Below are 23391 nucleotides of genomic sequence, written 5' to 3' on the forward strand. Positions count from 1 at the left end.
ATACCTTCTTCCTGAACATGTTATTAGTTCTACCTAATACATATTTTATATTTTAACTATAATAAGGAATATAATGCTTTGGTATGTTTTTGCCATTTTTTTCCAGAATTTATTTATTGGAGTACGTAGCCACCGTATATTATCTGGTAGTATGTTTATCTGTTTATGACATTATGATTAGGTAATGATAATACCTATTCCAGGTGGCTGGTTGCATTAAGTATTAACAATCACTATATTATATTTATTTAATCAATAATGAGCTAATGATCCTTTAAACATGATTAATGGCCATATTTAGGTTGCCTAGGTTAGATTAATTTTATGAAACCATTAAATTAATTAATTTTTCATGCAACCTAGCAATAGTCTTGCTTAATGGGATATATTATGTAATGACAATTTACCTTCCTGCACAATATGCACAGCGCTAAGTGCTAACTGAGGTAATTAATAAATAAAATTTGTGAACCTGCAAATTACAATTATAAATTTATAGATGTTTGTTATATTTACAAGTTTAGTTTGTACTAGTCGATAGAAAAGTTACCTATAAAAAAAATGTATGAATAATTAATAATATAAACATAATACTATAGGTAAAGATATTATTATTTATTAATTTTATATTACAATACAGATATAATGGCAACTGGCAAAATCCAAATAGCTACAAATACAAAGAACATTTTTATAGGAAACAAAAATCGTTGATTTTCACAAAATAAAGTACGAAAAAAACATAGTTTATTATATTATATTATAATATTATATAAAAAGTACTAGGTAGATAGATACCAATAATATTTTACTTAGCACAGTAAATCACAAAATATTTATCAAAATCATATAATATACCTATTATAATATAGAGACGCTGAAAATGTGTTTTACCTATGAAATGTGTCAGTGACGTATTTACGGGGGGGGGGGGGTTGTCTTGGGGGGGATATGATTTTATCCAGTAGCCCCGCCAGTAAAGTTTTCGGAGTTCTAACTTAGGGACTCTAACTTTAGAGGCGGGGCTACTGGATACAATCATATTCCCTCATAACACAAAAACCTAAATACGCCACTGATACGTGTCATGTGATATAGTATGTACTTATTATAGTGGTTATCCTCGTTCGATATTACTATATTATTATTTCGATATTAATTTATTAGTTAATACTTAAAAGTGTAAATAATTGGTTTACGGAGGTGGATCATCATTCATCACTCATCGGTAGGCATTTTGTCAACGAGTTTTAGATTATGTTTCGGCCCCTCTGATGTCTTCTATAGTAGGTATAGGTAATTGGTATAATAGGTACATGTATTGCATAATATGGTAGGTACTAGGTATTATATAGGTACACACCTATTATACGTACAATATAGGTACCTAATAGGTACTACCTAAAAATATGTAATTATATTATATTTATTTTTTTTTTAGGGGAAAAAATATATCAACGATGTGTCGAAAGCGGCAAACCGTGAGGTGAATAGGTTCGCTGATAAAAATATAAAATATGTATTGATTTTTTTTGTCAAGTGTCTAGTGTCTGATGACAAGTGGAATGGAGCGGACGACGAGGACGAAGAAGTGGAAAAAGAATGGGGCGGACGGTCGTTTCGACGACGGCGACTGTAGCTGATCGACGACAGTTCTCAAGAGCAAGAACAAGAACGCCAGACAAACGACAAACGACGGAGTCGAGGACCGACGGTCGGATCCGTTGGACACGTTGCACAGCGGCGACTCGCAACACGCCTGACACGCGTAGATCTTGATCCGTTCGCCGATCACGATGCACCCGTCCTCGCATTTGCCCGAACAGTTGCGTTCCAGTGACCAGAGCTGTTGGCCGGAAGTGGTGCTCTCGTTGCTCGTCGTGTACGAATATCGTTTCACCTGTGGACACCGCGCTCATGTCATTTTTGTTGTCAAAGTCATACTAAATTATTGGTTACAATATATATTTTTTTATTTATTTTATTTGATTTCATATATGTTGGTACATAATATGTGAATACAGAACCCACTGAAAAGAAGACTCGAAAGGGGACGCAAAACCTACCAGAAGGCAAAAACCACAACAACAATTTTTTTGTCAGTCGGTTATTATATTTATTGAAAAACAAAATTCTTAAATGCTCATTTCATTTGAAATGCCACTTGCTTAATTAATATTATTATATCATTGTAAGAAAAATCGAATTATTTACTACCTATAGTGATTTTAGATTCCGAGCCGAATGTAGAATGTATTGACTTAATAACGATGGATGTTTTTTTTTAGATTCTGAGCGGAGGCGAACAAATTTTTATTGCTGTGTGTGAAGACAATTTTTAGTTTTTTCTTATAGAAAAAATGCTGTATTCACCAACTTTGAGGAAGATTTATGGTAGCAAAATGGATCCAGTTGGTACTTTTGGGAGGTAGAAATTAAAAATTCTTAGTAGGCACCTATAACCTACTATTTAATGATAATCAGAGAAAATAATACAATCGTTTGTAAAAATGTTAATAACAATATTAAAATTTAAAATAATTGTTTGGTATGTAATATTCTCGGTAGCTTGGTACCTACTATCGTAGTACTAATAGTAGATAAGTGGCTGCCGAGATATTATAGTTGCAGGTCGCGGACAATTTGTTTGATGTTGTAGTCGAGGTTGCTAATAAATAAAAAGACAGTTGCTGCTTTATTGTGAATTTTAATATATTGTTGATAATTTTCTAAGTCCAAAATAATGCTCGTACAGAGTGGCGTGAAGGTGCTTGCACTAATGGGTGGTAGTACACGTCTGAAAACAGGCCGATTCGGGCTCCCTTTTATATGCAGTTCCCCGTACCCCTTGCCTATAGATACTGTATCTCGGCTCACGGATGTGGTTGGTGTAAACATCGTTCCGGCCTACGCATTTTATGACTTCCAGTATAATTCTGTGTATTCGATTTGATATAATCATTTTTAATATAATTTTAATATTTTTTATAATGACTATCGTTGCGTACAGTGTTGTAATCAAAATAATCATTCTACTGTTTCATATTTTTATATTTTGAACATTGTGGTATACAGAGCAATTATATGGTTCAATGAGTTCCTAATATCCGTTTCTCAAACAAGACATTAAAATGTAATATTATTTAATAAACAGAAGGAACCCTTATTTCCGTTTCTATTATCCGATATATGCCGAATTACAGTATCTAAATTATAGTATAGTATGATTATGTACCCGTGGGATTTGTTTTACTATTAAGTAGTAGCTTGCTTACTACAGGTATAACCTTGGTTAATTACCCTTACCAATAAGTTAGACCATCTTCACCCAGAATCTTTTTTCGTCGCATACCTATAAAACCTACAAAAATGTAGGTACCTACATATCAACAAGCCTGGGCATTAACGAGTTAAAAAGTTAAAGTTAAGTTAAAAAGTTAATTTTATCTTAACTTTTTAACTTAACTAGTTACTTTTGGATATTCATTAACTTAACTATTAACTTATTAAACTTATTTTTTAATTAACGTGAAATCAACGAGTTGATTTTCATTTTACAGAATAAGTTAAGTTAATTTTTAAAAATTTTATATTTTTCCAATCACTCTGTACTTTAAAGAAACACCCTGTATAGTGATACATCAGACAATATTTTATAATAAAAGGTTTTATATTATTATTAAATAAATTAATAATATCAAGTAACAATAAAAATATAGACATAATAATATAGTCCCATTATGACTATATGGCATTATGATTTATGGCTATACCCTTATGGGTATATTATTGTTATCGATAACCGAAGTCGCCATTTCGGGAAAAAAATATCCAACAAGCCGAAAAATAAATAAAAACCAATTATCGATATTATGATTTTGTGTGATGTGGTCCTGAAATTTTACCAGTGTTCAGTTGTGAACCTTTGGTTATACACGGACGACACAAACAGTATGCAGTATGCACGTTTATAATTTATTAAAATATAATATACTATATAAAATATAATAACTATATCTATATTTATATGACTAAAATGTGTATGTTGAAATAATAAAATATTATATAATTATCCAACTATTTCAACTTATTTATTATCTTTTTCTTTAAATTATATGTTATATTTTAGTATTTTACTAAGTATGTAATACCTAGTACCTATCTATTTAATACAATATTTAGTGATTATTTATTAAACACAGTAATATTCCATTTCAAACCCACACACACAAATAGTATCTGTTTTCAAGGCTTGATTAAATAATATTAATTCATTATTTTTAGGTATTTATTGACTACTTATTATATATAGGTAAGGTAATTACTGTTCTTTTTTTTGGAAATGAAAACTTCAATGAAGTTCAATAATATACTGTATAGAGTATAAACATTTTTTCTAGTCACAGTCCAAAAATTAGTTTTGGGTTTCAGGGTTTGTAAGAAAATAAAAATGCGTAAAAAAAATTAACTTTTTTTTAACTAAATAAAAAGTTAAAAAAAAATGTGTATTAACTTTTAACTTAACTGAGTTAACCTAAAATTAAATTAACTTTTAACTTTTAACTTATTGTTATTGGTGCATATTAACTTAACTTAACTGAGTTAAAAAAAATCATTAACTTGCCCAGCCTTGCATATCAATATATCATTGAGTTCAAATTTAACACATTCATTACACTATTACAGGGCCTATTCAATGATGATGTACACCCGATAGTCAACAACTATATAGGTACTATACAATACAGCGGTTACTTACTTGACAGCTTTTTTTAATATTAGGTATTACTATTTTTATGACAACCTATGTTTTTTTATAATTTCATGATGAGCAGTAGATATTTTATGAAAACTTTGACTTATAAAATATATTATGATTGATATAGGGAATCGACGTGCAGTGTTCAAAATTATAATATGATAGTAAACTGCAGTAATAAAATTATTTTTTAGAGTGATAAATAATATCATATTAAATTAAATTAAGTTCAAAAACAATTCAGGATGGCGCACAAATGCACAATGTCCAAGTCGGAAACTATACTTCATTCGTATGTAAAGTCGACTGGTCACTGGCATCAAGATTCAATGAGCAACAAGTGATAAAATATCTTCATCTGAAAATAGTCGGTAAATACTAAATAGTGTGCTCTCGCGGACCGCTTTATATAGGTATTATGGAGTGACCCCCCCCCCCCCGGATATCTGTACACATGCGTGACACGATTTCTTATTGGACGCTGTAAAAAGCAGTTATTGCTTCAGCTTTCAGCCCATGGCTTAAAGGGAAACGTTCACACGAATCGACTATGGATGAATACAATTATTTAAAGCACTAAAAAAATTAATGGATTTTCGAAAAATATTAGGTAACAAATTTGATTTATATTGGTGATAATCGAAATACGTTTGTAATAATATTAATTATGATATTTAATATTCTACAGCTTTCACTACCTACGCAAATGTAATATCAAGTGAATTCCCGCAAACAAGTTGAGAAACGACCTTTCTAAATGTAGTATATCAAATAAATAATATAGGAGTGGTCGAAAATAGTTAGGTACTAAAGTTAAATTTCTATTGGCAGCTATATCTTAAAAATATCAAGGCTGCAACTAGATTGCGCACAATCTAATTTTTACATGTAAAACCGGAACTTGTTTGGGCACAATTTATTATAAGGGTCAAGGAGAAATGACAATATAAATGTATAACGTGTTCGCACACACCATGATAATAATATAATATTGTAGGATAAAAGTAGGACTTGAATTTCGATGCATTAGCATATTTTTTTCTGGAATACTTAACACGATGCTTTCCAATGTTGCGGGCTATGAAATATGAATTCTACGAATTAATTTAAACGGCCATATAACGAATATTTAAGAATATGACTAGTAGTTTTTTACCTTACACATTGCATCAAAAGTAGGTAATATAAGTAATGTATAAGAAACTGTTGACCAAGTCACAAATTTATGGTCGATTAAAATTACTAGATTCACATGTTTAGAAAACGTACATAGTATCCGTAAGTATCCTTCTAATTCGGCAAAACTATAATAATTCATAACTATGAAGATGAATTTAGTGTTTCTACGAAAACAGCAAGTTTCCACGACCACGACAAAAACACTTGCAAAATACACGTGACGCCCACACAAAAGGAGCCGTCCATATGAAAGGAGCCGACCATAAGCGTGCGCAAAGGGGGGGGGGGGGGCGGGTGGGCCTATGAAGATCGTCTATCACCGAATCTTGTCGCATAATAAATCCAGTTAAATACCTATAATATATTTTATAATACACAAGGTGTTCAAAAACTTTGGAAGTTTTTTAATTATTACTGTTTACATATTATTATGCCTACCTGAACGGTTTATACCTAGCAATAACAGATAAAACTGCTGCGCATTTATTAGGTAAAATTTTTAATCACCTCATTAATTATAACATACTATTGTTTATCAGTCAAATGAAAGTTTCCTAACTTTTTGAACACCCTGTATATAGTATATATTATGCATAATATATTTTACAAACATATTAAATATAATAAATTATTTATTTATATACTTTTTTATAAAAATGAGTGAATCGATATTAGATTAAATTTAGTAAGACGTGTGGCATATAAATTTGCTCAGCATTTTCAGATGGGTTAAACGAATAAATGATTTATTATTATGGGTCGATTTTAAATATTATCTAAGAAATCAAGTGATATCAAAATCAAATATTTTTTTCAATAATATTTAAAATGTATATTGAAATTAAAAAATTGTATTCAAAATGTATACTAAAATCATAATTGTTTTATAATTTTTATAATGTACAAATCGATTTAAAATTTGAAAATCAAAAATAGCTGATATAGGTCTATAATGTTGTTCATATTATGTAGGTAATAATAAATAACTAATATTTCGTTTTCTTAGGCCGTCCGAATACAGCTGTAGACAAAGACCTCTGGACTTCAAAAAACATCGAAATTTCTTTAAAAAAGAAAAAAATGCTAATGTATAGTTTCTCTTATTATTCCCCGTTACCGCGGTCGTTTTAATTTTTTCGTTTCACATATTAATATGAGACAGATGTGAAACGACACAATATCTTACGAAAAGTACGTTGTATACTCGTTGTCTTATAGTTATGAACACAATGAAAAAAAAAATAATAGCGATAGGCGATGTAATATACATATACTCGAGCAAACGCGTCGACTCTCAAAGGAAAGAAATTCTTCTTAGGATCTTTTTTTTTTTACTCGATTACATTTCGTTTTAGCCGTAGTTATTGTAGAATCGGATTTCGGATGACAACAATTGCGGTTTACGAATTATAAAATGTCTCAAACGCTCTCCCGAACGCTATGTCAACCACGCTACGACCTTTGTCGGCTATAAACTTAAAACAGCTTTACTTCATAAACCTCTCGTGTTTTCAAAGGAAGATTATGTTTAGCCTATATTAAACGTTTCGTTATTATGGGTGTATTGTAAAAATCGTCTTTTGTCATACTTTTAACAACAATTATGATTATTACAACTTCAATATAGTGTTATGGAACCGTGGTTCCAACACAAATAATTCAACGCACGATTAGATCAATATTAATTATAGGTTTTATTTCGGGTATTAACTTTAACTAGTTGTGTAAATATTATAAAATGTTCTTCTTAAACATACGTTATGTATAATGCTCTGTTCTAATACGACTGACTAACCTCCTCCAGTCCTCCCTGTGTGTCGGCCTACGGTTCAGCCGGACGCCGAATCGCCTAGTCAGCGGATTCCTGTCAACGAGCTGTCGACCAACACACTATCCTTATACTGTTAATATTATATTATATGTGAACACAATATAATATAATATTATTCAGGGGTTCACAACAATAGTTATATTATCGTCAACCATGTTGGGGAACGTAATATTCAAAAATGTATTATAACGCATATGATGTTTTCGTTATTGTATTATTTTATACTACAGATATCTTAGCAAATAAGATCGTAGATTCGGCGTAAAATATCCAATGAAAATGTTGACCGATACTAGTAGCCAAGCAGTTGGTATAATATTATGCAGTCATATATACCTACATAATAATATTTTTATTCGATATTATAGGTACATTATCGGCTGGTGTTTTTTGTACATTTAATACAATATTAATATACTGTGGTAAACTGACAATCGGGTTGATTGTGTGGTTTACCGGGTTGCAGGTAGCAAGACCGGGGAGAAGAGGATTTCGTCTTGTTGATTGAAATAATAAAACTTGTTGAGTTGTAAAAGACATTTATTTAAGATTTACTCTAGTGAAAATTATTTTAAGTCCAAATAATATAACTCTGGTGCTGAGTGTCGTGAAGATGCTTGTGATGGCAATGGGCCGTGTGCACGTCTGATTACAGGCCGTTTTAGGTCTGCTTTTATAAGGGTCTCCTTCTCCCCTACCTCCCCCCATGCCTATCGACTTATCCGTATTGCTCAAAGAGTGCTATTTATATCCTGCACGCTTGTTGTGCAAAAAGTCCTATCACTGTGTCCATGGTTGTCAATCATTTATTAGATACTACTTTCCTGTTTCTATTTATGTACGTTATATATATATATATATATATATGCCCAGTTCCCATTGTTTTATAGGCGATTGACAATTTCGTATATCTGATGTGGTTTTTTCTAAATATAACTTATTAGGTAATGTAATTGGTGGTTTATAATGGATTTCCAATTAACCTCCTTGACTATCTTAGTTGTGTATCTTATTTCTATTATTTATTATACCTGTCTATTAATTACCTATGTTCCTTATTTGATTTACATTGCCGTAATAATTATATTTGCATTATTTATTATATCTGCATGTTATCTGCTTATACTTATTATTTGGTATACGTAGGAGTAAACGGATATCATTCGTTACAATTAGGGTTTTAAAATTTCATGAAATATTTCATTTCCATGAAAAATAAAAATAAAATGTTTATTATATCTTAAAGTTTATAGTCGTCAAATTCCAAGTGAACATTTTTAAAAGTTTGTTTGTTGTATGAAACAAAGAAAATATGTAAGATTTTTACATATAATTTATAAGTTGCTTAAGGGGATTCGATACCGTGATTTTCTGTTTTTGTCTAACACACGCGCGACATAGTATTTTAGACGTGTTTTTTTGCCAAATATTCCAATTGATCTATTGAAGCGATAAGAATTCTGAAAACAGATATGAATTTTTCGTCAGGTCTACTTGAAATCGACTTTACCACATATTTGATATTATTCCCAAATTCCTAAAAATGTCATATTAAAAAAAGTATTTAAAAATGTTCATATTTTAATTTTTGGAGAAGTTAAAATCAAAAAAAGTGGGTAAGTGGAAGTCGCTCTGCTGTACAGTAGGTTACAAGTGGGTCACTGTAATGGCTGGTGTTAAATTTGAATTCAATGATATAATATCATTGTATAAGAAAAACGATTCTGAGCGAAAACGGTCAGTCGGCCTATGATATTACCAAGTATATTTGATGATATTATTGTGAATAAAGTAATTTATATATAACCTATTTACGTGGAGCCTTGTTTTAAATTTGCAATCCTTAGCTATAAAAGTTTAACATTTTAAACATTTTCAACTACAAAATAATTAATAAATTAAAAATTTGATAAATGTTGTCAAAATTTGAACTTTAAATGCTTATAAAAAAAAATTGTGCCTATGTATTTTTAATATTTTTCAACTGCTATTAGAACGATATATCAGGAGCCTTATATTAAATTTTCACGGTTTTTTACCCAACAAATAAAAATTTATTGATATTTATAGAAAAAAAACTAAAAAAATTGAAAAATGACAATGTCCGTAAACAGCTCAAAAAGAGTCAAAATATTTTCAACATTTTATGGTGTATAGAAAATGCTAATATGAACATTCAGTGAAATTTTCAAGTATCTACAGTCATTCGTTTTTTAATTACAATAAAATAAGAAAATTGTTACATGAGAAATCGAGTGAATATCAAATGTTGTAAAAATATAAATTTCAGACGCTCATAAAAATTTAATTTAAGTTTCTTGTAGACATTTTTTTTTTTGATTAAGGTAGACAAACTTATGAGTAATGTTATATTACATTTTCAAATCTTAGATTTAAAAAGAAAAATTTTTATGAATTCTCAACTCAAAATAATTTGCTAATTTTCGTGATTTTTCCGTATTTTGTCAAAATTTGAACTTTAAATGCTTATAAATAAAAACTGTGACTAAGGATTTTTAATTTTTTTCATCTGCCTTTGAAAAAATAACCTAGGAGCCTTCTATTAAATTTTCAAGCTTTTTTACTCAACAGATAAAATTTTATTGATATTTATAGAAAAAAAAACTAAAAAAATTGAAAACTGACAATGACCGTCAACAGCTCAAAAAGAGTCAAAATATTTTCAACATTTTATGGTGTATAGAAAATGCTAATATAAACATTCAGTGAAAATTTCATGTCCCTACGGTCATTTGTTTTAGAGTTACACCAAAAACCAAAATCGATTTTCTCGAAAACAGATTTTGCGTAAAAATTCCCGTTTTTCCTTAATTTTTCTTTTGTTTTTCACGTCGCTTGTGAAAACTACTGGGAAATTTTTACTTTTGACCCCCCAAAGTACCAACTAGATTCACTTTCCTATCAGAAAAGTTACTGTTGAAGAAAATCCAAGAACTTTTACTGTCCTAAAAGGTGATGACAGACACAAAAATAAAAATTTAAATTTAAAAAATAATAAAAAAAAACACATATCATTGTAAAATCAATACATTCATCGCTTCGCTCATAATCTTAAAAACACACATCATTGTAAAATCAATACATCCATCGTTCCACTCAGAATCTAAAATCAAAAATGTGGGATCGTCGATTTCAAGTAGACTTGACGACAAATTCAAATCTGTTTTTGGAATTCTTATCACTTCATTAGATCAATTGGTATGTTTGGCAAAAAACACGTCTAAAATCCTATGTCACGTGTGCGTTAGACAAAAACAGAAAATCACGGTATCGAATTCCTTTAACAAATATATAATATATCAAATTTAAACAATTCCTTTATCTCTTAAGTTACAAACTTATAAACCAACTCAACATCATGACATATTGTTGAGAGCCATGGCTCTGCGAATGCATATTATACTATATTATATTATATTCTAAGTATTAAATAAAAGAGTCCATAGCACCTTCACATAATCACATCACTCAGTCACATACACACACATATACGACTTTTGTACACCTAATAATTACTGAAAATATACACTATTATTTTATTTACTGGTTGAAATTGGCTTCAACATTATTTCAAACTATTATCTTTTGGATCACTGACAATACAACAATATTTTAAAACTCATAAAAAAAAATGTTTTTACTCTCAAAATAATGATAGGAATATTTTTCAGCACTACATATAGAATATACAAATATGAGATAATAAATCAATAAAAATAATATGTTTCTCTTTATTTCTAAGTGTGTAATCAATATATTATTTCTAATCATCTATAATCAAACACGTTTAAAAGAAGAGAAAATATTTTTCATAATTTCATTGAAATATATCAAGAGTGAAATTTTCTTTTTTTTAATTAAATTGTAACTGTTACAATACAATACGCGTTTCTCATTTAGTAGGTACCTATACCCACATATTATAAAATCATTTATTAACGAAGCCTTTATAATGTTGGAATTAATTAATAGGAAGACAGATGCAAAACTGTGTCGGTACACCACTACCATCAAATTGAAAATTATATGAAACCTGTGCATTATTTACTATTACTTCAGTTATTAATAATTTATCATAATCATATCATGTTATAATATTATAGAGTACTCCAAGGCGTCCAGTGTACACTGTATTTCTGCAATTAATATTATATTATTACGTAGGTAGATACCTATATATTATAACCTGCTCGTATAATATACAGTAAACGGTACGAGACGTCACACCTGGGTTGATCATATATATATATATTATATAATAATATTATGTATTATATTATATTATACTTTCCACGCAGTATATAATATTACAAGTTACATTCTTCATGATTGAATACTCAAAACCCTCAGAAGACAAGTTGTACATTCAGGACGGAAACGTAATATAAGAAAACGACGCGTGTCTGTATAATATGTGTGTATATATCAGTGGCACTCATTACGTGAATTTAATGTACCTAAGTCGACACCCATTCGAAAAGTAGTTACGGCCTACGGGTGGGTGTCAACAATAACTGAAAATCGCCAATATTGAAGTCGAACGAAACGACTTGTATAGTTGTATCTTTATTAAATACGTTTATTTAATTTATAACTTGGGTAGGTACCTAGTACAGTACTCCGTTAACATTCAAAAAAATTTAATCGACGCAAACCGACGGTCTCGTACTGAATCCAGAACACATCTATACATTGGTTTCAGGTTTATTTCGGGACTTCTTATGGCCTTGTAATATATATAATTATACGCATAAATACATACTATATGCGGTACCCCCCCCCCCCCCTTCTTCTATTTTATGTTCTTGTTGGTACCATCTGACGTAACTGCGTAATTTCTGTTTTCTTATTTTTATACACCTCATTTTATCTTGGTTTTAGATTATGAGCGGAGCGATGAATGAATGGATTTTACAACGATGTGTGTATTTTATTTTTTTTTGCACCTGTCATCTCTTTTTAGAACATTATCTTTTCTGATAGGAAAATGTGAATCTATTTGATACTTTGGGAGGTAAAAGTAAAAAATTCCCAATACTTTTCAAAAGCGCGGGGAAAAACAAAATAAAAATTGAGGAAAAACGGGAATTTTAACGCAAAATTGGTTTTCAACAAAACCGATTTTGGTTTTTGGTGTAACTCTAAAACGTATGACCGTTACAGATACATGTAATTTTCACTGGTTGTTTATATTCGTATTTTCTATACACGATACAATTTTCAAAACATTTCTATTTGTTTTGAACTGTTTACGGACATTTTCATATTCAAATTTTTTTAGTTTTTTTTTTCTATTAATGTGAATAAAATGTTATTTGATAGGTAAAAAAGTTTGAAAATTTAATGCAAATCTCCTAATATATTGCTACAATGATATTTGAAAAATATTAAAAATCCATAGTTACAATTTTTTTGTTCAAATCTTGACAAAATACGTAAAAATGACGAAAATAAGATTTGAAAATGTAATATAACATTACTCATAAGTTTGTCTACCTTAATCAAAAAAAAAAATGTCCACAAGAAACTTAAATTAAATTTTTATGAGCGTCTGAAATTTATATTTTTACAACATTTGATATTCACTCGATTTCTCATGTAACAATTTTCTTATTTTATTGTAATTAAAAAACGAATGACTATAGACACTTGAAAATTTCTTTGAATGTTTATATTAGCATTTTATATACACGATAAAATTTTGAAAATATTTTGACCTTTTTGAGCGGTTTACGGACATTGTCAGTTTTCAATTTTTTTATTTGGTTAGGTTTTTTTTTTTGTTGGGTAAAAAAGCTTGAAAATTTAATATAAGGCTCCTGATATATCGTTATAATAGCAGTTGAAAAATATTAAAAATACTGTAGTAAGCAAGTTACTACTTAACAATAAAACAAATTACACAGGTACATAAATTATACTATACTATAATTTAGATACTGTAATTCGGCATAAATCGGATAATAGAAACGGAGGTAAGGGTTCTTTCTGTATATTACATTTTAATGTCTTGGGTAAGAGACGGTAGATATTAGGAACTCACTGAACCATAATTTGCTCTGTATACGACAGATGTTCAAATATAAAAAATATATACCATATGATTATTTTGATTACAACGCTGTACGCTGTACGCGACGATAGTCATTATAAAAATATTAAAATCATATTAAAAAGATTATTTCAAATTTAATACACAGAATTATACTGGAAGTCATAATATGCGTGGGCTGGAACGATGTTTACACCAACCACATCCGTGAGCCGAGATACAGTATCTATAGGCAAGGGGTATGGGGAACTGCATATAAAAGGGAGCCCGAATCGGCCTGTTTTCAGACGTGTACTACCACCCATTAGTGCAAGCACCTTCACGCCACTCTGTACGAGCATTATTTTGGACTTAGAAAATTATCAACAATATAATAAAATTCACAATAAACAACAACTGTCTTTTAATTATTATCAACCACGACTACAACATCAAACAAATTGTCTGCGACCTGCATCTATAATATCTTGGCAGCCACTTATCTACTATCAGTACTACGATAGTAGGTACCAAGCTCCCGAGTATATTACAATACATAGGCACAATTTTTTTTATAAGCATTTAATGTTCAAATTTTGACAACATTTATCAAATTTATAATTTATTAATTATTTTGTAGTTAAAAATGTATAAAATGATCAATTTTTATAGCTAAGGATTGAAAATTTAAAAAAAGGTTTTACGTAAATAGGTTATATATAAATATTACTTTATTCACAATAATATCATCAAATAGGTATACTTGGTAATATCATAGGCTGACTGACCGTTTTCGCTCAGAATCGTTTTTCTAATACAATGATATTATATCATTGAATTCAAATGTAACACCATCCATTACAGTGACTCACTTGTCACATACTGTACAGCAGATCGACATCCACTTACCCACCTTTTTATTATTCATTATACCTGTCTGTTAATTACCTATGCTCATTATTTAATAGTAGTTAACGGATATTATCCGTTACACTATTCATTAATAATAATATTATACTTGATGAAAATGAAGTGTGCTGTTAAGTTTAGTGTATTTTGATTTTAATGGAAGTATAATACTGTTATAAACTAGCAATTGAATTAACTACTTAGTTTATAGGTTGCAGGTAGCAAGACCGTTGGTAAAGGATTTCTCAGGTAGGTTTGACAAAATAATTAGACTTTGTTGAAAAGTTAAGTTGTTTATTAAATTTCTTCTGCATAAAATACTCGTCCAAATTGACAAAGTTGTTATGTTGTCCCTCGTGAACCTTCACGTTCTTTCAGTTCGTCTGTACTATGGTGTAACACGTCTAGCCATCCGTCAATATTTAGATACTATGCATTATATATATATATATATATATTATATATATGTATATTTCATAACAATATCTAAATATTATATTCATATATTTATGATTTATGATTCAAGTGAAGTTGTAGGACCTATTTAAATGCGGTTTTAAGATCGCATTGCCCTCTCGTTATATTCCCATAGGCTTTCTAAAGGATATATGACTTTGATTTATTTAGTCGCATTTCTATGTGCTAATATTTATCTAGTCTTTATGTTGCCTAATGTAGCCGAAGGCGAAACGATCACAATAATATATCATGCGTATTATTGGGTTCATTACAAAACTACACAGATACAATAACGTTTTTATTTGAGTTTAGGTAAATATCAATATAATGTGATAGGCGTATATCATTAAAATGTTAACCCGCACTCAGCACGTTGGTATATTATTTCGATGTGATTATAGCCTATATAGGTATCATAATATAAAATACGGTTTTAGAATAATATGCGGTGCTGCAGATGGCTATACAAACTAAATTTCCTATAGTTTGATAATACATAATATAATTTTATAAGACCTAAGACATGTGTTAAGTCGCCACACATTGCAGCGGTGGCGGTAAAATTCTTTTATCTTGACTGTACCGACGAGGTGGTGGTAAATAATTGTGGTGCGGACTCGTTTTGCCGCCACCGATGCAGTGTGTGGGTTAACCTTTACGCATTCCTGGAAACGACCATAGAACAACATCCCAGGGTTATAGCCACAATATTATATTCGACTTACCCATGAAATAGTGCTCCTTTCGCATATTAATAAATATGCTACGCCTACAACTCCGGCCGTACGCATAATATCATGGTATTGTATTGTAAGGCAACTCGTACCAGTTGACGTACAATGGGAAATAGGATGAACTCGGGTGTAAAATAATTGTGTAGTCTTATTTGAATAATTTATGTTGTAATAATTTTATCATTCGGATAAACCACTTCAAAAATTGGTGCGATTATGACCGTAGTTATAATATTTCGCACACAATAATCCTAATCGTTCAGAAAAATATTCGGTTCACTCGTATATTTTTTTAAGTCCAAATTAATTCTGTTCGAAATATTCCAAGTCCAAATTATTGTTTTATTAAACTGACTGTCGTGTTAAGAGGTGCTCGTTTCAGTTTGGGTAAAACACGTCTGAAAACCGGCCGTTTCGGGGTCTCCTATACATAGTCCTACCTCTCTCCCCCAGCCTATCGATAAGAGTACCTATCTACGGATGCGGTTAGGTACATCCACAATCTTCTCGGAAATGCTTATAATATTACGGCCCACGCTCATCCCGTGTAGCTGCATTTTGATTATGAACCACGCAGTGCTATTTATTAGCATGATTGATTATTAATATATTATATTCTATTACAAATGCGTACAATATTATAATAACATTTCGTCGTTCCAAAGGTATTGTAATATTCTCGGTAACTTGGTACCTACTATCGTAGTTCTAATAGTAGATAAGTGGCTGCCAAGATATTATAGTTGCAGGTCGCAGACAATTTGTTTGATGTTGTAGTCGTGGTTGATAATAAATAAAAGACAGTTGTTGTTTATTGTGAATTTTATTATATTGTTGATAATTTTCTAAGTCCAAAATAATGCTCGTACAGAGTGGCGTGAAGGTGCTTGCACTAATGGGTGGTAGTACACGTCTGAAAACAGGCCGATTCGGGCTCCCTTTTATATGCAGTTCCCCGTACCCCTTGCCTATAGCTACTGTATCTCGACTCACGGATGTGATGTGTGTGACCATCGTTCCGGCCCACGCATTTTATGACTTCCAGTATAATTCTGTGTATTCGATTTGATATAATCGTTTTTAATATAATTTTAATATTTTTTATAATGACTATCGTTGCGTACAGTGTTGTAATCAAAATAATCATTCTACTGTTTCATATTTTTATATTTTGAACATTGTGGTATACAGAGCAATTATATGGTTCAATGAGTTCCTAATATCCGTTTCTCAAACAAGACATTAAAATGTAATATTATTTAATAAACAGAAGGAACCCTTATTTCCGTTTCTATTATCCGATATATGCCGAATTACAGTATCTAAATTATAGTATAGTATGATTATGTACCCGTGGGATTTGTTTTACTATTAAGTAGTAGCTTGCTTACTACAGTATATTATATTAATCTTGCTTATACGTATACGCACGTCTTAGTTGTACGTATATTACTATATTAACATTGTTAACCTTTGTCTTTCATCGTACCCCTTTCTTAAAAATGAATCTCTCCTTATTACTAATCAATCATAATACAACTGTTAATGTCATAAGTATAACTCCTCGTCGATGTATTCTGAGAATTATAATATTAAATATATCAAGTCGTCCTACGCTTCGCTGTACGCTAGGACTCGGCAATATTTTATTACATAATAATATAATTGTATTCAGGATCGTCTTAGCATTATGACTATACCCTGGGAAAGCAATTAAGAGTTATAACAATTTAACATATACTGCATATGGCAAAAGGGCCAACCGCAGAAAACTATATAATATGATGCAAGAGACAAGAGTAGAATACATACAGTGGGAAAGTCATCGGGTTTGGTGGATCTCAATAGTCTAATTTGGCACTATGACAAGACGAAACCCGCGTTTATCATATAGACCTGCTGCGGATACAGCTGAAAATCCATGGCCACACATGCAGGACCGTGGGTATAGCGAATACTGTAGCTAACTCAGGCCATCGACCATACACGGACCGTGGGAGCGGCAACACTATTCGTAAGAGACAAGTAGAGTAGAGGGGTAAGATCATGACATAATATCACGAACTCAAAAACACCGTCATCTGAATCTCTGGCAGATCGGACGCAACGTAATAATAAGTATAAAGAGTCAATTAATTAAAAAATTTAAAATATTAAAAATAATAATTATGTGTGATTGTATACATTTTTTTTTTAATCGTAATAATAGTAAGTATGAAGAGACAATTCATTTAAAATAATAATAATTAGGTATGTGTAATATAATGTGCCAGGTTCAAGGTCACCACCGGCTTATAGGTAGTTATGAGATTTAATCTATATACGGACTCAATTCAAAGATATTAATATAATAAGATTGACTCAATTCAAACACATAAAAGTAGCATGGAGTCAATTCAATATCACCGGACGCAACAAGTGTTTCGGGATGGTAGAAAAACATGTGTTGCGCACTTGCGTGGCACCTTTCTAGATGCTCACATTTCGACGGATCGAACTCCAAATAATTTGAAAACAGATGTTGTGCTTAAAAATATCTAAGAGAAGGAAAACATTTATCATTCATGCTGAAGTATATGATTAATCATCAATATGGATAATGGAATCGGCCGGGGCGGAAACGAGACGCCGTCGAAAACGTGCAGCATACCGCCAAACGAGATCGTTTCGTGATCGTGGGGGGTGATGGGACTGGTCGTGGACATTAATCGCCCGATATTTAGATGGCTTTCGGATATCGGGATACAATAGTGTATCACCGAAGTGTTACATTACAATTAGGTACCTAATACATTTATCTCATTAACAGTAATAATAATATTATGTCGTATTTACGGATGGCCAGAAGAGCATACGCTGGTTATGTGTACGTTTACGCAACAGTGGCACAACTAATGCCCCCCCTGCCACTCTTAATATGATTGAGCTCCCCCAAAAATATCCCTTATCGATTTAGATAGAAGCCTTCTATGGGATATTATTATTAATAAATAGTTTTGTTAGGTGAGCTCTAACCCACCCCCCCTCAGAATTTTAACCCTAGTTGCGCCTATATGTTACGCAATGGAGGGCAAGTTAATGAAAATAATGAACTCAAGTTAAGTTAAGAGAACACAAGATCGATAAGTCTAAAGTTAACAGTTAACAAACCATACATTTAACTCGATTAGTTAAAAGTTAATATGGAAAAAATATTAACTTAGGGGGATTTGATACTGTGATTTTCTGTTTTTGTCTAACACACGTGCGACATAGTATTTTAGACGTGTTTTTTGCCAAATATTCCAATTGATATATTGAAGCGATAAGAATTCTGAAAACAGATTTGAATTTTTCGTCAAGTCTACTTGAAATCAACTTTCCCACATATTTGATATTATTCCCCAAATTCCTAAAAATGTCATATTAAAAAAAGTATTTAAAAATGTTCATATTTTAATTTTTGGAGAAGTTAAAATCAAAAAATCAAAAATGTGGGAAAGTCGATTTTAAGTAGAATTGACGACGAATTAAAATCTGTTTTCAGAATTTTCATCACTTCATTAGATCAATGTTTGGCAAAGAATCCGTCAAAAATCCTATGTCACGCGTGTGTTAGACAAAAACAGAAAATAACGGTATATGGAATCCCCCTAATATGTAAATCAGCATGTCAGTACGTGACTGACATTCTTTCTGATTTCCTAAATTGTTAATAAACAATTTTATTGAATTTTTATCGCAACATACCATGTAAATACCTATTTTACTTTACATGATTATTAAATATTTAAACTATATTATACCTTCACATCTCAATTAATAATTTAACAAATATTAATTTTTTTATATCAAATATCAATTTAAGGTCATATACCATCATGCATATCTAATCTACTAAAATATATATATCCATGCCTACAGTTCACCAAAATCTATGTAAAAAAACGTATAAAAAAAACTGCTCTAAAAGTTGTGATATAATTTTATAAATAAGTCTTTGAACTATAGATGTAATTTATGTTAAAATAGTCGGAAAAATAATTGAACTTAGTTCAGCGACTTTAAAACACTTGATTAGTAATAATGCACTTCTTTAATGATTGTAGACTCTATTTTTAAGAAAAAAACAGAAATGTTTGTATGAAATATTACCTATAGTATATATTTTATTGACAATTTATTATAGAAAAAAAAACTAAAAAATTTGAAAGCTGAAAATATTTGTCAACAGCTCAAAATGAATCAAAATATTTTCAAAATGATATGGTCTATTTTCATGTATCTACAGTTATTCGTTTTTGAATTACAACAAAATAAGAAAATGGCTACATGAGAAATCGAATGAATATCCAATGTTGTAAAAATATGAACTTCAAACGCTCATCAAAAATTAATTTGACTTTCTTGTAGATATTTTTTTTTTTTTTTTGATAAAGGTAGACAAACTTATGAGGAATCTTGTATTACATTTTTAAAAAGAAAAATATTTATGAATTTCTAACTCAAAATAATTTGCACATTTTCATGATCTGTATGTATTTTGTCGAGATTTGAACTTTAAATGCTTATAAAAAAATTGTGACTATGGATTTTTAATATTTTTTAAATGTCATTGTAACAATGTAACAACATATTAGGAGGTTTGTATTAAATTTTCAAGCTGTTTTATCCAACAATTAAAATTTTATTTACATTCATAGAAAAAAAACTAAAAAAATTGGAAACTATAAATGTCTTTAGACAGTTCAAAATAAATCAAAATATTTCGAAAATTGTATAGTGTATAAAAAATGCAGTGAGAATTCTATTGGTTTATCGGTTGAGTAGTATATTATAATTTGAATAATTCGATATGTACTATACACCACATTATTTTATTACGCATTATCGTTAGTTTAAAATATAAAAAATGTGTGTAATTTTAATATTATAGATACTACGTTGTGCTTAACGATTAACGAAACATGATACCTAATTTAGTAAAGTTATACGTATATTTTAGTTGCATTCGCACATTAGGTTTCCGGTTCTATACCCGTTGTTGGAAACGTATTTTCCCAATAATTATTACTTATTCGTAATCCTGTATGTTCACTGCTCGTCTGTTTATTTTATATCCTTGATGATAATTATCTACAGAGTGGTTTCGTCGATTGTTATTATTGTTAGCTATTACGTCGGACACAGCTGGTAACTACACGGGGTATGGCACGTATAAAAAGCGTTTGAAAAATATTTACGAACCAAAACACTTTAAAAATAATTTCAGTAAAGCACTGCTAATCAATAGGTATATTGATACCCTTATATAATATGTCATAACTCCTAATATGACGTGTACTTGGTGTGTACCTATTGTTCCATTGTATTATCATATTGATATCCATCAGCTGCAGCAGACACAGGCTGTCTCAATTGTTTTTACACGGCTCAGTGTTATCACCCGATAATAATATTTAAGGTCATTATTCTAATATTATTGTAGTTGTTTACCATGCATGTTTTTCTATCTCCTGTACATTTCGTAGAGAATCTCAAATACTCGTCCTTGTCTGTGAAATCACTGCAGCTTTTCCCGTTTACCATTGTATTGCACTCGTAACAAAACATGAGGTTTTCTTTTTCTAAAGCCGCGTTTGTCTGGTAGATTTTTCCTGACCAGTCCACTATGACAAAAGCGAACACAAAAATTAAAAAATTAAAAATAATTATTATATGTATACATTTTTATATTGATATATTAGGTATATACCTAAGCCGGAAAACGGGGCCTCGCTACAGCTATTATTTAAGGGGCTACATTTGGGCCATTTCCAATCTCGTATTAGCCGCCCGGGATCTATATGCGTTAGTTGTAGTATACGATTATTAGTGTGAGGGAAATGCGATGCGGATACCACTCACGTACGTAAAATATCAATTGAATTCAGCAGAAAAATGTACGAAGATCGTACGAAACACTTTCCGTTTTTAATTTTAATTATAATTTGAAAAAATGTATATTTTCTAGTTTTAATTTACAGTTCACAATAATATAAGATTACATTTTTTCAAAGAGTTTCGTACGATCTATAGACAATTTTCCGACGAGTTCAAATAAAAATCGGACAACGTAAACTAACTTTAGTTTTGTCAAAACTTATGGTCTTTTGAACTGAAATTGACGGCAGTAGTAAGGCCCCTTGAGGGAAATAAATATTATTAAGGGGTGGTTTACCTATACATTTACTTACCAAATACTGAAATACACCACTAATTAGATTTATATATAATATATACCCAATGCCTATAGCTTAAACTCTAAAGGCTTTAGATAATATTATATGTATATATACCTACTAATTATATATTTACGCAAAATATCACATTATCACGCGTATACAAGCTGGTATCAACGGTATATCACACATAATTATATTATTATATGTACTCACCGCACTGCGCCAATACAATGAAATTGTGAACGGTTATCAACAATTTCCAAGCCATATCATACGGCAGCGTTGTTCCCACTAGTCTACAAACGTAAAGTTATCAATCACTCAACTGTATAATAATAAAGACACAAGTCCGAGTGGTTTTCTCGGGGAAACGTTCCGTACTCTCGTCCGCGAGAACTTTTATTCGTTCATTTATCGTCTGGGAGAACGACGGATGATATTGTTTAACGTTACGACGACATCGGAAACAATATTGTTGTACACATGCACACGCCGTTTGGTTCCGTCAGATAGCGAGAAAATCGATATCCATCCCGCGGCCTTTCGCCGCCGGAGATCGCGTGCGTCTCCACAGCCTTGCGCAGTAGAGCGCTGAACGCCGCCAAAATAACATCAGCCGCGTTTTCGGGTATAATGACAGCAAATGCCGACGGCGCCTCCCCGTGGAGTATTCCGATGTACTATCTTTTTGAATGTAATTTCTTAACTGTTTTTTTCAGTTCAATAAAATGTCTAAATTACATACAGTTTTTTTGTCACATTTTAAATATTATAAACTTATTTTTCCAAATTTTGCATTTCTTTTAATACAATTTAATAACAGAAAATGGCTTTTTTGGATATTATTGCTATTTGACATTTTTTTCATGCATATTTTACAATTTTTGTGCATATTTACCTACATGCATTATTTTATTTTTTTAGCTCCTATAACTTCCAAGCACCATAGTTTTAACTTATAACCTATAATATACATATATACAGGCCACTATACTTTACAACAGCTTAAGCGCAAATGAAGTGTCAATTTAATTTATTTAAAATTACTTGAATGGTTTGTATATTTATTGCCACTATTCTAACGTTAGTTTATTGTTACTGTTACATTTTTCACCAATATCCATATGTAAGTATTAAAAAAAGTGAAGTTCCTAATTGAGTGTTGGCAGAAAAATCAACAGTACTTATTAAAATTAATTATTTTGAATAAAAATTCACTAGTGCGTGTGTTTAATAATTTAAATAATTAAAGTCTTATAATATTT

At 30.6% G+C, this 23391-nt stretch overlaps 1 pseudogene; it reads right to left on the reverse strand.

Annotated features, from left to right (window-relative positions):
- Positions 1 to 600: 600 nt before the first annotated feature.
- Positions 601 to 22644, reverse strand: LOC132949581 (uncharacterized; annotated as a pseudogene).
- Positions 22645 to 23391: the final 747 nt, after the last annotated feature.

This window comes from Metopolophium dirhodum, chromosome 7 (assembly GCF_019925205.1).
Source record: "Metopolophium dirhodum isolate CAU chromosome 7, ASM1992520v1, whole genome shotgun sequence".
NCBI classification, from domain to species: domain Eukaryota; kingdom Metazoa; phylum Arthropoda; class Insecta; order Hemiptera; family Aphididae; genus Metopolophium; species Metopolophium dirhodum.